Source organism: Neoarius graeffei, chromosome 18 (assembly GCF_027579695.1).
Source record: "Neoarius graeffei isolate fNeoGra1 chromosome 18, fNeoGra1.pri, whole genome shotgun sequence".
NCBI lineage: Eukaryota > Metazoa > Chordata > Actinopteri > Siluriformes > Ariidae > Neoarius > Neoarius graeffei.
The window spans coordinates 47,751,875-47,765,862 of NC_083586.1; positions in this window are offsets into that span (position 1 = coordinate 47,751,875).

Here is a 13,988-nt window from a genome sequence, read left to right on the forward strand (position 1 = left end):
AAGAATTAGCCGTAGCAGCTAATCCACTAGCTTTATAACATTACCAAATTCACTGAAATCTTGATACAATCAAAATTTATAATAAGAGAATTAAATGTTAGTAGGAATAAAAAGAAGCATGCACAGCCTATCTATTAAACAATTGAGAGAACATAGAACAAAATAAATCAACATGCTGCGTGTTTAACAGTATAACAAATAAACCTGGGTTTAAATTCATACTATTTCAATAAAAGCTAAATTCCTAAGACTGATCTTTATTTATGCCCAAAATTTTGCAGTCTTACTTCCGTACCCCGCTTCTATGCGAGATTATGAGAGGTTCATCGTTGTGAAACACGTGAGTCACAGGGAAGTACTTGGAGAAGTTGAGTTTCACAGAGGCCCGTGGAGCACGTCTGTGGAAAGCAGAGAATTCTTGATCCGGCGCTTTGTGGCTCGTGGGAAGAAAAACTCTGATTAAAACAATGTGCACAGCGCTTTGTTAAAAAAGGGTCCAGCCACTCTTTTAACTTTGAATTAAAACTGCGTTTGGGCGGCAGTCGTGACGTCACTTCTAATACGAATAAACCGGTTGTAACTCAGGTTGAGTTTAAAGATCGCGCGACTCTTGAGTTTACCTTGGCCAAGGGTAAGAAAGAAATCGCGCTAAATCGTGGATCTTGCAAGAAAGAGGTGTTTTAAATTTGCTCGGGTGAGCATTCTCTTTGTGTGCGCAGACCGCTGGTCCCGCGACAGAAAGAGGAAGAGCGGAAGTGTTGTTCCATTATTTATGTCTTCATAGAGGACGTGATGTTGGTGATCCCGCCCCGGCGTGATGCAGGCCAACGCGGAAGTGGGCTGATGGGAAATGTTTCTAAAAGGGACTGTACCTACACCATCTTCAGCTTTCGGCCAGAGGCCACCAGATTTTGATTTAAAATGTCCTGGTATTTCAAAGAGTTCATGATGCCATGCACCCTAACAAGGTTCCCGGGGCCTTTGGAGGAGAAACAGGCCCACAGCATCACCGATCCTCCCCCATACTTCACAGTGGGTGTAAGATACTGAAAGTCAGTGAATACGATGGATGCACAGTTCACGACTTTATTATGTATAGTACCCTTGTACAACTGAAGAACAAGTCAAGATCAACCCCATATGTATTACCTTCTTAGACTGCTAGTGCCCCCCAGTGGCAGAACAATACATTACATCTCCCTTTCTTCAGTCTATAAAGAACACATTACATTGTTTTAAAGGGCTCAGTAATGAAATCACCTTTGAGCATAATCAACAGCTTAACATTAATTAACAATTAAACATTAGGCTGTCTAACAAGTAACGATTAGAACAAAAGTAACAAAGAACTGCTTAGCACAATATAATTTGTCTCAATAACTAAAATGACATCTGACTTTGGCAATGCATTTCAGAACTAGTTACTGTATGAACCCATTAGACTACAATAATAATAAGTAGCCTACAGATCAAGTCTTTTAGGAGGCTTTACTACTCTGCCCTGTTTAGTGATGTAGGGCACGGGGTTCGATGCTTGGCCAGAGTTCAAACGTTTCTCTGTAGGTGGGCCTAAAGTCTCACCCAGTGAAGGAAGTGTCTCTCCTGTACCTGCTCTGCTGACGGCCGCACCTGGCTGGATGACTGGACCTGGCTGGACTGTGCTTGGATGGATGGCTGGACCTGGCGGGACGGCTGGACCTGGATCGGCGGCTGGTTCCATCCATGGGTCGTCCGGTATGAAGTGTCGAGACTGGTTGGCCATGGCTGTGCTCTTTCGTAAATGCTGGATGTTGCAGCGGAACTCCTTTCCACCATGGTCCATGACATAGGACCTGGGGGCGTTGTGCTCTCAGATGACGACTGCCGGAGACCACTTTTTGTTGCCTGGGTACGGTTGCATCCTCACCTCTTCTCCTGGTACCAGTGTCGAGCGATGTGGTGTTGTTCTGTTTTTATCATAGTAATGCTTCTGGAGGGCTTTGGAGCGGTTGAGCAGGTGTCTGACTTCAGAGGAGTTGTATGCCTTTGGAATCAGCAGCTGTTGGGCAGCGGGGAGTTGGTTCCTGGGTCTCCTACCCATCAGTAGCTGTGCTGGAGACAGTTCCACTGACTCCAGGGGGGTCGTCCTGTAATTGAGCAGAGCCAGGTGTTTATCTGGAGCCTTGTTCCAAAGTCTTTTCACTGTTTGCACTGCTCTCTCCGCCTCTCCATTAGAGTGGGGAGTGTGAGGGGATGATGACTGATGCATTATGCCATAACTTTCACAGAAATCTCTGAACTCCTCACATGCGTACTGCGGGCCGTTATGTGTTCAAATGACAGCGGGAATGCCATGTCTGCTAAACTGAGATTTCAGCACTTTGATGGTGGTACGGCTACGCTGGTCTTTGAGCTCATCCACTTCAATGAACTTTGAAAAATAGTCCACTAGGATGATGTAGTGTTTGCCTTCAAACTCAAAAATGTCTGATGCCATCTGTTCGAAAGGAAGCTCAGGAGTTTCTGTCGGTTTTAGTGGCAATTTGGGTAGCTTGTTTTGGAATTCTGCACATGTGCCGCAATTTCTCACCACCTCCTTTATCTGAGCATTCATGCCTGGCCAGTAGAGTACTTCAAGCGCTCTCTGCTTGTTCTTCACTATTCCTAAGTGAGACTGGTGTATGAGCTTTAACATGTATTGCCTCATAGTTGGTGGGACGACTATACCACCAACTTTGTATACTTGTATACCACTCCATCACATACTGTAAGTTGACTTCTTGAGTCCCAGTATGGCTGGACAGCAGCTGGTGCGTCCCTCCTATGCTCTGGCCATCCGTGCTGTATTGCATGTTGCAGGGAGCTCAGTTCTTTCTTTGTGCGATCCTTAAGCTCAGCATACCTCTCTTCACTCACAGCTACGTAATTCAGCATGGACACACATTCCAACTCTTTCAGCTCTGGAGTGTTGTATGGTAGCTGGGCTCTTGACAGTGTGTCTGGCAGCTCCATATCCTTTCCCTTCCTCTATCTGACAGTCAAGTCATACCATTGCAGGCAGAGGCGCATCCTCTGAATGCGCATGGGTGTAGACAGGAGAGACTTTTTAAAGATGTCCTCCAGTGGCTTGTGGTCATTATACACTGTGACTGGCTTGCCAAAGATGTAATGGTGAAATTTGGCACATGCATGGACGATAGACAGCATCTCTTTTTCTATCTGTGCATAGCTTGTTTCGGCATCAGTCATAGACCTGGATGAGAAGGCGACCGGATGATTGTCTTGCAAAAGTACAGCGCCCAATCCACTGCTGCTGGTGTCGCAGAAAATGTCCACAGGCTCTGCCGGATTGAAGTACTTCAGCACTGGAGGATTTGAACAGAGGTCTTTGAGCCTGGCGAAGGCTTTTGCCTGAGCTGGTTGCCATGTGAACTCCACATTACTTTTCAGAAGTTGTCGCAGAGGTGCATCTTCTTCACTCAGGTTTGGTATGAATTTGGACAAATATGTGACAAATCCTAGGAATCGGCGGATCCCCTCCTTGTCAGTGGGTGCTGCCATACCCCTGACAGCTTCGACTTTGGCCGGGTCTGGTTTCAGGCCATCTGCAGTCAGTAAGTGGCCCATGTACGGCACCTGGCTTTGCCGAATGTGACACTTATTGAAATTCAGCTTCAAGTTGTAGCTGGTTGCTCGCTCAATCACTTTGCGCAGGATTTCATCGTGCATTTCTACGTTGGGTGCCGCGATCAATATGTCATCCATGATGGCTATGGCTCCCGTTATGCCTTCAAGCATGCCATCCATGATGCGCTGATATATTTCCGGGGCGCATTTGATGCCAAATGGTAGCCTTAGCCACCTGAATCTGCCAATAGGCATGTTAAAGGTTGTGAGCACTGAGGACTCTTCATCCAATTCAATTTGGAGGAATCCCGATTTGGCATCGAGGACAAAGAAGATCTGTGCACCAGGCATTGAGGCTACAACCTCCTCGACAGTTTGCATCGGGTAGTGCTCTCTTTTGATTACTTTATTTAAATCGCTGGGATCTATGCAGATTCGTATCTTGTCTCCCCTGCAGACTGCCACCATTGAACTCACCCATTCAGTGGGCTGCTCCACTCTTGCAATGTATCCATCTTCCTCCATCTCATGGAGTTTCTGCACGATCTTTTCTTTAAGCGCAGTTGGCTGCCTGCGCATTGGATGGACAACACCTTTGGCGTTGAGCTCTATTTTTATTGTGTACTTGCCAGGTAAGGTCCCTGTTGTGCGAACTAGTTCAGGGAAGTCACATAGGCCTTGTGGAATAGTCTCTGAAAGGTTGACCTCGCATGCTCGTGTCTCAGAGGCGGTCTGCAGGGAGTCCAGTCTCGCTATCAAGCCTAAAGCTTCAGCTATGGACCCACTAAGTACACTCTCTTTGGCGATATCCACTATCTCAAATTCAGCCTTCGCGGTGTGCTCTTTGTAGTGGACTGGTAGATCAACTGCAGCCACTGGCTTGAGCTTGTGGTTCGAGTAAGAGCGCAGCAGCTTGTTAGAGCGCTTCAATTCACCTGCATGCATGAGCTGCTGGTAACTGTTCAGAGTCAAAGTATTGCATTTGGCACCAGTATCTATTCTAAATTGAACTTCCTGGGACAGAATGTTCACGTGTACTGACCATTTATCAGCTGCTAATGAGTCAACAGGGTGTACAGTGTCAGTCAGGCTAATGTTCAGAATCTCTTCTTCTGCCTCGGTCACTTCCACATCCAGTGTGTGAACAGCACGTTTGCGGCACACCGCCATCCAATGGTTAGCTTTGTGGCAGTAAGAACACGTGGAGCCTTTGGCTGGACACTTTCCATCATTCCACTTGTGTTCAGGGTGCTTGCCGCAGCTAGGACAGAAAGCTAGCGGCTTCTGCTGAGCAAACTTCCAAAGTTCTGAGGGATGATGAGTTTTCCAACTTTGGCTGGTAGCTCTGGGCGGCGTGTTTTCCGATACGGTAGATACTTGCGAGCATGAGGATTCATCGCGGACTATTTTCATTTGTTTCTGGGACATTTCATATTGTTGTGCAATCTCTATGGCCTTTCCCAGTATCAGCTCTTCCCCTGTGTCTAGCAATCGTTCTTGCACTTTTTTCTCACAGACACCCGCGATAATGGCATCGATAAGCATGTCATCTGGTTCTGCATATTCACAGTCCATCAAAAGTATTCTTAAGTCTTTCACAAAATTGTCAAAACCCTCACTAGCACCTTGTTTCCTCTGCTTGAAGCGGTGACGAGCTATCCTCTTATTCTTCCTCGGTCTGACGTAGGCTTCAAACTTATCCAGCACTTTTTCAGGATCCTCCTTATCCCCAGCAGCCCAGGTCAGTGTTTTATAGATTTCTCTGCCTTGCTCCCCGATCCACATACCTAGCCAGCCAGCCTTCTGCTTCCCGCTTAGCTCGGATAGGGGTCCATCAAAAACGAAGGCAACATGGCTTCTAAACCTGTCGAATTCTTGATATAAATCAGCTGCATCCCAGTCAATCCTTGGGTGCTCAAACGGTGGGGTAGCCATGGTCCACTTCTGACACCATGTAAGATACTGAAAGTCAGTGAATACGACGGATGCACAGTTCACGACTTTATTGTGTGTAGTACCCTTGTACAACTGAAGAACAAGTCAAGATCAACCCCATATGTATTACCTTCTTAGACTGCTAGTGCCCCCCAGTGGCAGAACAATACATTACAGTGGGCATGAGGTGTTTTTCCGCATACTCATCTTTTGTGATGTATTAGAGTGTTTGTTGCCAAAAAGCTCTATCTTGGTCTCAGCTGACCAAAGCACACGGTCCCAGTTGAAGTCCCAGTCACGCTTAGCGAACTCCAGACATTTACGTTTATGCTTGTAAGTGAGAAAAGGCTTTTTCCGTGCATGCCTCCAAACAGCTTGTTGGCATGTAGATAGCGCCTGATGGTTGTTATGGAGACTTTGTGACCCCAAGATGCTACTCTTTGATGCAATTCTCTAACAGTGAGCTTTGGAGAACTTTTTACTTCTCTTCCCATCCTCCTCACTGTGCGTGGTGGCAAGATAAACTTGCATCCTCGTCCGGGCTTGTTTGCCAATGTTCCAGTTGTTTTAAACTTCTTGATGATTCCTCTGACTGTAGATATGGGCAGGTGTAGGTGAGCAGCTATTTTCTTGTAGTCATTGCCTGACTTATGAAGGTCGACACACATCTGCCTTACTTGAATGGTGTGTTCTCTTGTCTTTCCCATGTTGAAGAGTGGATAAGAGAAATAGGCCTCTGTGTCACATCATATTTATACCCCAGGGAAACAGGATGTGATGAATTACTAATTAAAGGTTCCTAGATACTCTGATCAACTTTAGAAACTACAGTAGAAATGACAGAAATGCTTCAAATACATTTATTTCTAGGAATTGTTATGGGTGCCAGTAATTGTGGAACAGGTGATTTTATGAAAAATAATTATTTCTTAGTCAGGGATTTTTTTTTTTAATTCACTTGAGTTAAGGGTTACATTTTTCTACAATTTTCAGTGTGAGATTATGCTTCTGCAATAAAAATTGAATTTATTTTAAGGCTTTTAACACATCTTAACCAGGGGTGCCAATAATTGTGGAGGGCACTGTATCAACATAAAGTGTAAACAACAAGGACAGTGCAAAAACGACAACTAGCACAGACAGACACTCCAGTGTCAACCAGTACCAGTCCCTGTTAATGTGCAGAAATTTTGAGGTAGCAGATGTAAACAAAATAAATAAATGAATACATTGAATATGTGAGAAGCATTGTAAACATTATAAAAAGTGATAGTGCAATGTTCTTCTCTGTGCAAATACTGCAGTAGGAGTGGTGTGATCAACAGTCCGTGTGTATCAGCCCAGTCCCTCAGAGTTGAAGAGTCTGATGGCATGTGGGAAGAAACTGTTACAGAGTCTGGCTGTGAAGACCTGAATGCTTCGGTACCTTTTTCCAGAAGGTAGGAGGCTGAAGAGATTGTGTGGGGTCGTCCACAATGCTGGTGGCTTTCTGGATGCAGTGTGTGGTGTAAATGTCCATGATGGAGGGAAAACAGACTCCAGTGATCTTCTCAGCTGTCCCCACTATCCGCTGTAGGGTCTTGCAATCCAAGACGGTGCAGTTGACTTCAGTCTTTCATTTGAAACTCATATCCATAACATTACCCAGATAGCTTTCTTTCATCTCAGAAATATTGCTAAGATAAGAAATATCATGTCACTACATGATGCAGAAAAACTAGTTCATGCTTTTGTGACCTCCAGGTTGGATTATTGTAATGACTTACTGTCTGGATGTTCCAATAAGTGCGTAAACAAGCTCCAGTTAGTTCAAAACGCCGCAGCAAGAGTCCTTACTAGAACTAGAAGATATGACCACATCACCCCTGTCATATCCACACTGCATTGGCTCCCAATCAAATTTCATATTGTTTATAAAATACTACTGTTGACCTTTAAAGCACTGAATGGTCTCGCGCCACAGTACCTGAGTGAACTTCTGGTCCTTTATGACCCACCACGCCTACTTAGATCAAAAGGTGCAGGCTATCTGCTGGTACCTCGTATAGTGAAGGTGAGATCAGGGGCAGAGCCTTTTCTTACAAAGCCCCACAGTTATGGAAAAGCCTTCCAACTAGTGTTCGGGACTCAGACACAGTCTCAGTGTTTAAGTCTAGGCTGAAAGCATATCTGTTTAGTCAAGCCTTTTGTTCATAGTTTTTATTCGGTAAAGGAGTAGGGTCTGGAGGGTCCTCAGACACAGAGTGTTTGGTAAACTGGGATGTATGGATGCTGTCAGTCCCCACTCACCTGCTCACTTGGGTTTGTTGACAGTGTAGTGGCTGGCTGCTTTATGTCCCGGGGCTCCCTCATGCCTGTGTTACCTTCTGGCCCTTCCCTTTTAGTTATGCTGTCATAGTTAGTTTTCCCGGAGTCCCTGCTTGCACTCAGCGCAAAATGTATCCTATTCTTACTCATTAAACCTGGTGCACACGGACGACTTCTCATCGCAAGCATATTGCGATTTTTGGATGCAAGTTTCCCTTCTTGAGTAGCTGCATGTGCACGTTATCTGTCACCAGTGGGCGATTTTGGGAGGGGGATGCAAGTCACGTGGAAATCATGTGACTACTTCATGAGCAGGGATTGGCTTAGCTTTTGGAGGTGATCACGTCGTTATCGCAAAGACACACATGCGGCGACATCTCTGCAACAAGTCAGCGACTGGTGATTTTTTTGTCGCAGAATATCAAGCATTTTTGATACCTGCGATCTGTCGCAAGCAACAAAAAAATCACCATCACAAATATCCGCACACGAAGCAATTTTTCACTTGTGTCAAAAAGTTGCACGACCAAATGACGGAAAATCGCCCATGTGCGCCGGGCTTTAGGTGACATTGGCCATACCTAACAACCTGTGTTTTCTCTCCCCCCCCTTCACTCTGTCTGTCCCTCTGAATTACATGTCGATCCTGAGACTGAGATGCTGACCTCTTCTGCTCCTCAGACCTGCCTGATCCATCCTGATGCCCTACATCTGGCTGGAGTCTCATCACATTGCTTCTGTAGAGGACAGCCCCAAATGGACAGTTGAAAGTCACACTTGGAAGATGGTTCTGGACACTTACAGTAGTGCTTTGATGTCTGAGGACTGCAGTTGTCATGAACAGTTTTGCACTCAAGTTTCCATCAATGAACAGTTTATAACTTCAACACAACAGACATTATGTTAAAACTATAATAATTTTCCTGGTTTCACAGTTATACTTTGTGACTATATAGGACACTGTTATAGAAGTGAGTTATTTATAATCATGCTATCTGTTATCACCCAAATGAGGATGGGTTCCCTTTTGAATCTGGTTCCTCTCAAGGTTTCTTCATGTCATCTGAGGGAGTTTTTCCTTGCCACCATCGCCACAGGCTTGCTTATTGGGGATAGATTAGGGATAAAATTAGCTCATGTTTAAAGTCTTTAATTTTCTGTAAAGTTGCTTTGCGACAATGTTTTTTGTTAAAAGTGCTATACAAATAAACTTGACTTGACAGTTCCCATACCAGACCATGATGCTCCAGTTTCCTCACACAGTTCAAAGGTATGTGGATTAGGTCAACTGGCTTCTCTAAATTCCTCATAGGTGTGAATGTGAGTGTGAATGGTTGTCCATCTCTCTGTGATCGATTGGTGACCTGTCCAGGGTGTACTCCTCCTCTCGCCCAATGTCAGGTGAGCTTGACTCCAGCTCATCCACGACCTGCAGTGGATAAGCATCATAGATAACATATAAATGAATGAATTATTTGCGGGGTTCTAGCATTGAGACTTGGTAGCATGTGTGCATGTCAACACAACAGACATTATGTTAAAACTATAATAATTTTCCTGGTTTCACAGTTATACTTTGTGACTATATAGGACACTGTTATAGAAGTGAGTTATTTATAATCATGCTATCTGTTATCACCCAAATGAGGATGGGTTCCCTTTTGAATCTGGTTCCTCTCAAGGTTTCTTCATGTCATCTGAGGGAGTTTTTCCTTGCCACCATCGCCACAGGCTTGCTTATTGGGGATAGATTAGGGATAAAATTAGCTCATGTTTAAAGTCTTTAATTTTCTGTAAAGTTGCTTTGCGACAATGTTTTTTGTTAAAAGTGCTATACAAATAAACTTGACTTGACAGTTCCCATACCAGACCATGATGCTCCAGTTTCCTCACACAGTTCAAAGGTATGTGGATTAGGTCAACTGGCTTCTCTAAATTCCTCATAGGTGTGAATGTGAGTGTGAATGGTTGTCCAGCTCCCTGTGATCGATTGGTGACCTGTCCAGGGTGTACTCCTCCTCTCGCCCAATGTCAGGTGAGCTTGACTCCAGCTCATCCACGACCTGCAGTGGATAAGCATCATAGATAACATATAAATGAATGAATTATTTGCGGGGTTCTAGCATTGAGACTTGGTAGCATGTGTGCATGTCTTTTGGAGACCTTTTAGACTTGACACCATATGAAGGGAGACTTTTAAATAAAGGAAACTAATGTTGACTATAAAAACTGCAACATGTATGGCAGCTGATTATCTACAGGTATCAAGTAGAGGTGATCCATATTTGTGGTATAGATGTGTTTTATATATTAGTAATATTATATGATGATTAGTTTTTCACCACTATCAAAGAGGATAACGAAGCTTTCATTTGCTTCTATTGATGTAGACATTAGATTTTAATGGTAGAACGTTGGAGGTTTTTATCACTTTTGCTCATCCGTCAGTAAGCTTAAATAATTGCTGCCGAGTTTACTGATTTGCTCTGTTCTCAAGTTTGTTGAACTTTTTTTTTTTGTATTTGTGTGTTTGAGACTCAGAATTGTATCTTCATGTGAGTGGGAAAGATACATGAGGACCAGAGAGCCTGAGCCCAAGGTCTGTAAAATAGTTTTAAATGTTTGAAAAGTATCTGTTTTCTTGTCTGTAGTGAATTAAAGATTTAAGATATGCCCTTGTCCATACAGGAGTTGGGTGCGAATAAAGTATGGCTTGATATACAACCCCGATTCCAAAAAAGTTGGGACAAAGTACAAATTGTAAATAAAAACGGAATGCAATAATTTACAAATCTCAAAAACTGATATTGTATTCACAATAGAACATAGACAACATATCAAATGTCGAAAGTGAGACATTTTGAAATTTCATGCCAAATATTGGCTCATTTGAAATTTCATGACAGCAACACATCTCAAAAAAGTTGGGACAGGGGCAATAAGAGGCTGGAAAAGTTAAAGGTACAAAAAAGGAACAGCTGGAGGACCAAATTGCAACTCATTAGGTCAATTGGCAATAGGTCATTAACATGACTGGATATAAAAAGAGCATCTTGGAGTGGCAGCGGCTCTCAGAAGTAAAGATGGGAAGAGGATCACCAATCCCCCTAATTCTGCGCCAACAAATAGAGGAGCAATATCAGAAAGGAGTTTGACAGTGTAAAATTGCAAAGAGTTTGAACATATCATCATCTTCAGTGCATAATATCATCAAAAGATTCAGAGAATCTGGAAGAATCTCTGTGCGTAAGGGTCAAGGCCGGAAAACCATACTGGGTGCCCGTGATCTTCGGGCCCTTAGACAGCACTGCATCACATACAGGCATGCTTCTGTATTGGAAATCACAAAATGGGCTCAGGAATATTTCCAGAGAACATTATCTGTGAACCCAATTCACCGTGCCATCCGCCGTTGCCAGCTAAAACTCGATAGTTCAAAGAAGAAGCCGTATCTAAACACGATCCAGAAGCGCAGACGTCTTCTCTGGACCAAGGCTCATTTAAAATGGACTGTGGCAAAGTGGAAAACTGTTCTGCGGTCAGACGAATCAAAATTTGAAGTTCTTTATGGAAATCAGGGACGCCGTGTCATTCGGACTAAAGAGGAGAAGGACGACCCAAGTTGTTATCAGCGCTCAGTTCAGAAGCCTGCATCTCTAATGGTATGGGGTCGCATTAGTGCGTGTGGCATGGGCAGCTTACACATCTGGAAAGACACCATCAATGCTGAAAGGTATATCCAGGTTCTAGAGCAACATATGCTCCCATCCAGACGACGTCTCTTTCAGGGAAGACCTTGCATTTTCCAACATGACAATGCCAAACCACATACTGCATCAATTACAGCATCATGGCTGTGTAGAAGAAGGGTCCGGGTACTGAACTGGCCAGCCTGCAGTCCAGATCTTTCACCCATAGAAAACATTTGGTGCATCATAAAATGGAAGATATGACAAAAAAGACCTAAGACAGTTGAGCAACTAGAATCCTACATTAGACAAGAATGGGTTAACATTCCTATCCATAAACTTGAGCAACTTGTCTCCTCAGTCCCCAGATGTTTACAGACTGTTGTAAAGAGAAAAGGGGATGTCTCACAGTGGTAAACATGGCCTTGTCCCAACTTTTTTGAGATGTGTTGTTGTCATGAAATTTAAAATCACCTAATTTTTCTCTTTAAATGATACATTTTCTCAGTTTAAACATTTGATATGTCATCTATGTTCTAGCGGGTGGCACGGTGGTGTAGTGGTTAGCGCTGTCGCCTCACAGCAAGAAGGTCCTGGGTTCGAGCCCCGGGGCCGGCGAGGGCCTTTCTGTGTGGAGTTTGCATGTTCTCCCCGTGTCCGCGTGGGTTTCCTCCGGGTGCTCCGGTTTCCCCCACAGTCCAAAGACATGCAGGTTAGGTTAACTGGTGACTCTAAATTGACCGTAGGTGTGAGTGTGAATGGTTGTCTGTGTCTATGTGTCAGCCCTGTGATGACCTGGCGACTTGTCCAGGGTGTACCCCGCCTTTCGCCCGTAGTCAGCTGGGATAGGCTCCAGCTTGCCTGCAACCGTATAGAAGGATAAAGCGGCTACAGATGATGAGATCTATGTTCTATTCTGAATAAAGTATGGAATTTTGAAACTTCCACATCATTGCATTCCGTTTTTATTTACAATTTGTACTTTGTCCCAACTTTTTTGGAATCAGGGTTGTATTTAAATCTTTTATCTGCTACCGTCTCTGGAAGCATGTTCATTCTCTTAAATAAAGAGACATGCTAGCAAACAGAAAGAGCCAGTGTCATGCACAGTTGCGTGTCGAATATTAACTAGCTTCTGACTTTGTTCCCAGTTAAAGGTGTTTGAAGAAAGTCAGTGCATTGATGATAAAGATGCTGAAAAAGCAACGCCCAAGTGAATACAGAGCTCATGATAGATGGTTGAGAGACCCATGTGCACAACATCTCCCAGGATCTACCACTCTATAAGGTACAGTAAATTTCAGAGTTAAAGAATTAGTTTTGGATTTTGACACCAAACTGTATCCCTGTTATCGAAACATCAGTTAACCGTGTGAATATAGAAAATTTTTTTCCCATTCAGGAATACTGATGTGCTTTTGGATGGCTGAATATTTCCCCTTTCTTCACACATTCTGATGGATTTTTGGAACCCAACAAGTGGTGAGGGCGGCACAGTGGTGTAGTGGTTAGCGCTGTCACCTCACAGCAAGAAGGTCCGGGTTTGAGCCCAGCGGCCGGCGAGGGCATTTCTGTGTGGAGTTTGCATGTTCTCCCCGTGTCCGCGTGGGTTTCCTCCGGGTGCTCCGGTTTCCCCCACAGTCCAAAGACATGCAGGTTAGGTTAACTGGTGACTCTAAATTGACCGAAGGTGTGAATGTGAGTGTAAATGGTTGTTTGTCTCTATGTGTCAGCCCTGTGATGACTCCACCCACCCATCTCACAGCCTCTGCTGCCATCAGGGAGGAGACTGCGGAGTCTCTGGGCCAAAACCAGCAGGCTCAAGGACAGTTTCTTTCACCAGGCGGTCAGGAGGCTCAACTCCCTCCCTGTTCTGCCCCTCCTCCCCCCTCTGCCCCCTGCCACAGATTCTGCCCATACACCCCCCTGTCCCCCCTTCAGCATCTGACATCATTGCCCCTTTTCCACCAAATCAGTTCCAGGGCTGGTTCGGGGCCAGCGCTTAGTTTGGAACCGGGTTTTCTGTTTCCACTGACAAAGAACTGGCTCTGGGGCCAGAAAAACCGGTTCCAGGCTAGCACCAACTCTTTGCTGGGCCAGAGGAAAGAACCACTTATGTCAGCGGGGGGGTGGAGTTGTTAAGACCAACAACAATAGCAAGACCGCAAAAGGTCGCCATTTTTAAATAAGCGACGAGATATCATGGACGCAGTAAAGCAGCAGTCATCCATTATTGTTGCTGTTGTTGTTGCTGCTTCTTCTTCTTCTTCTCTGTGTTGCTGTTGCTTCGATGTTTGCGCCAAGGTTTATGCAAACGCAGCGACGTAACTGATGTATACAGTGACGTAATGACATGGCTCCCCTTAGCACCGTGAGCTATGGAAAAGCAAACTGGTTCTCAGCTGGCTCGCAAGTTGAACGAGTTGTGAACCAGCACCAGCACTGGCCCCG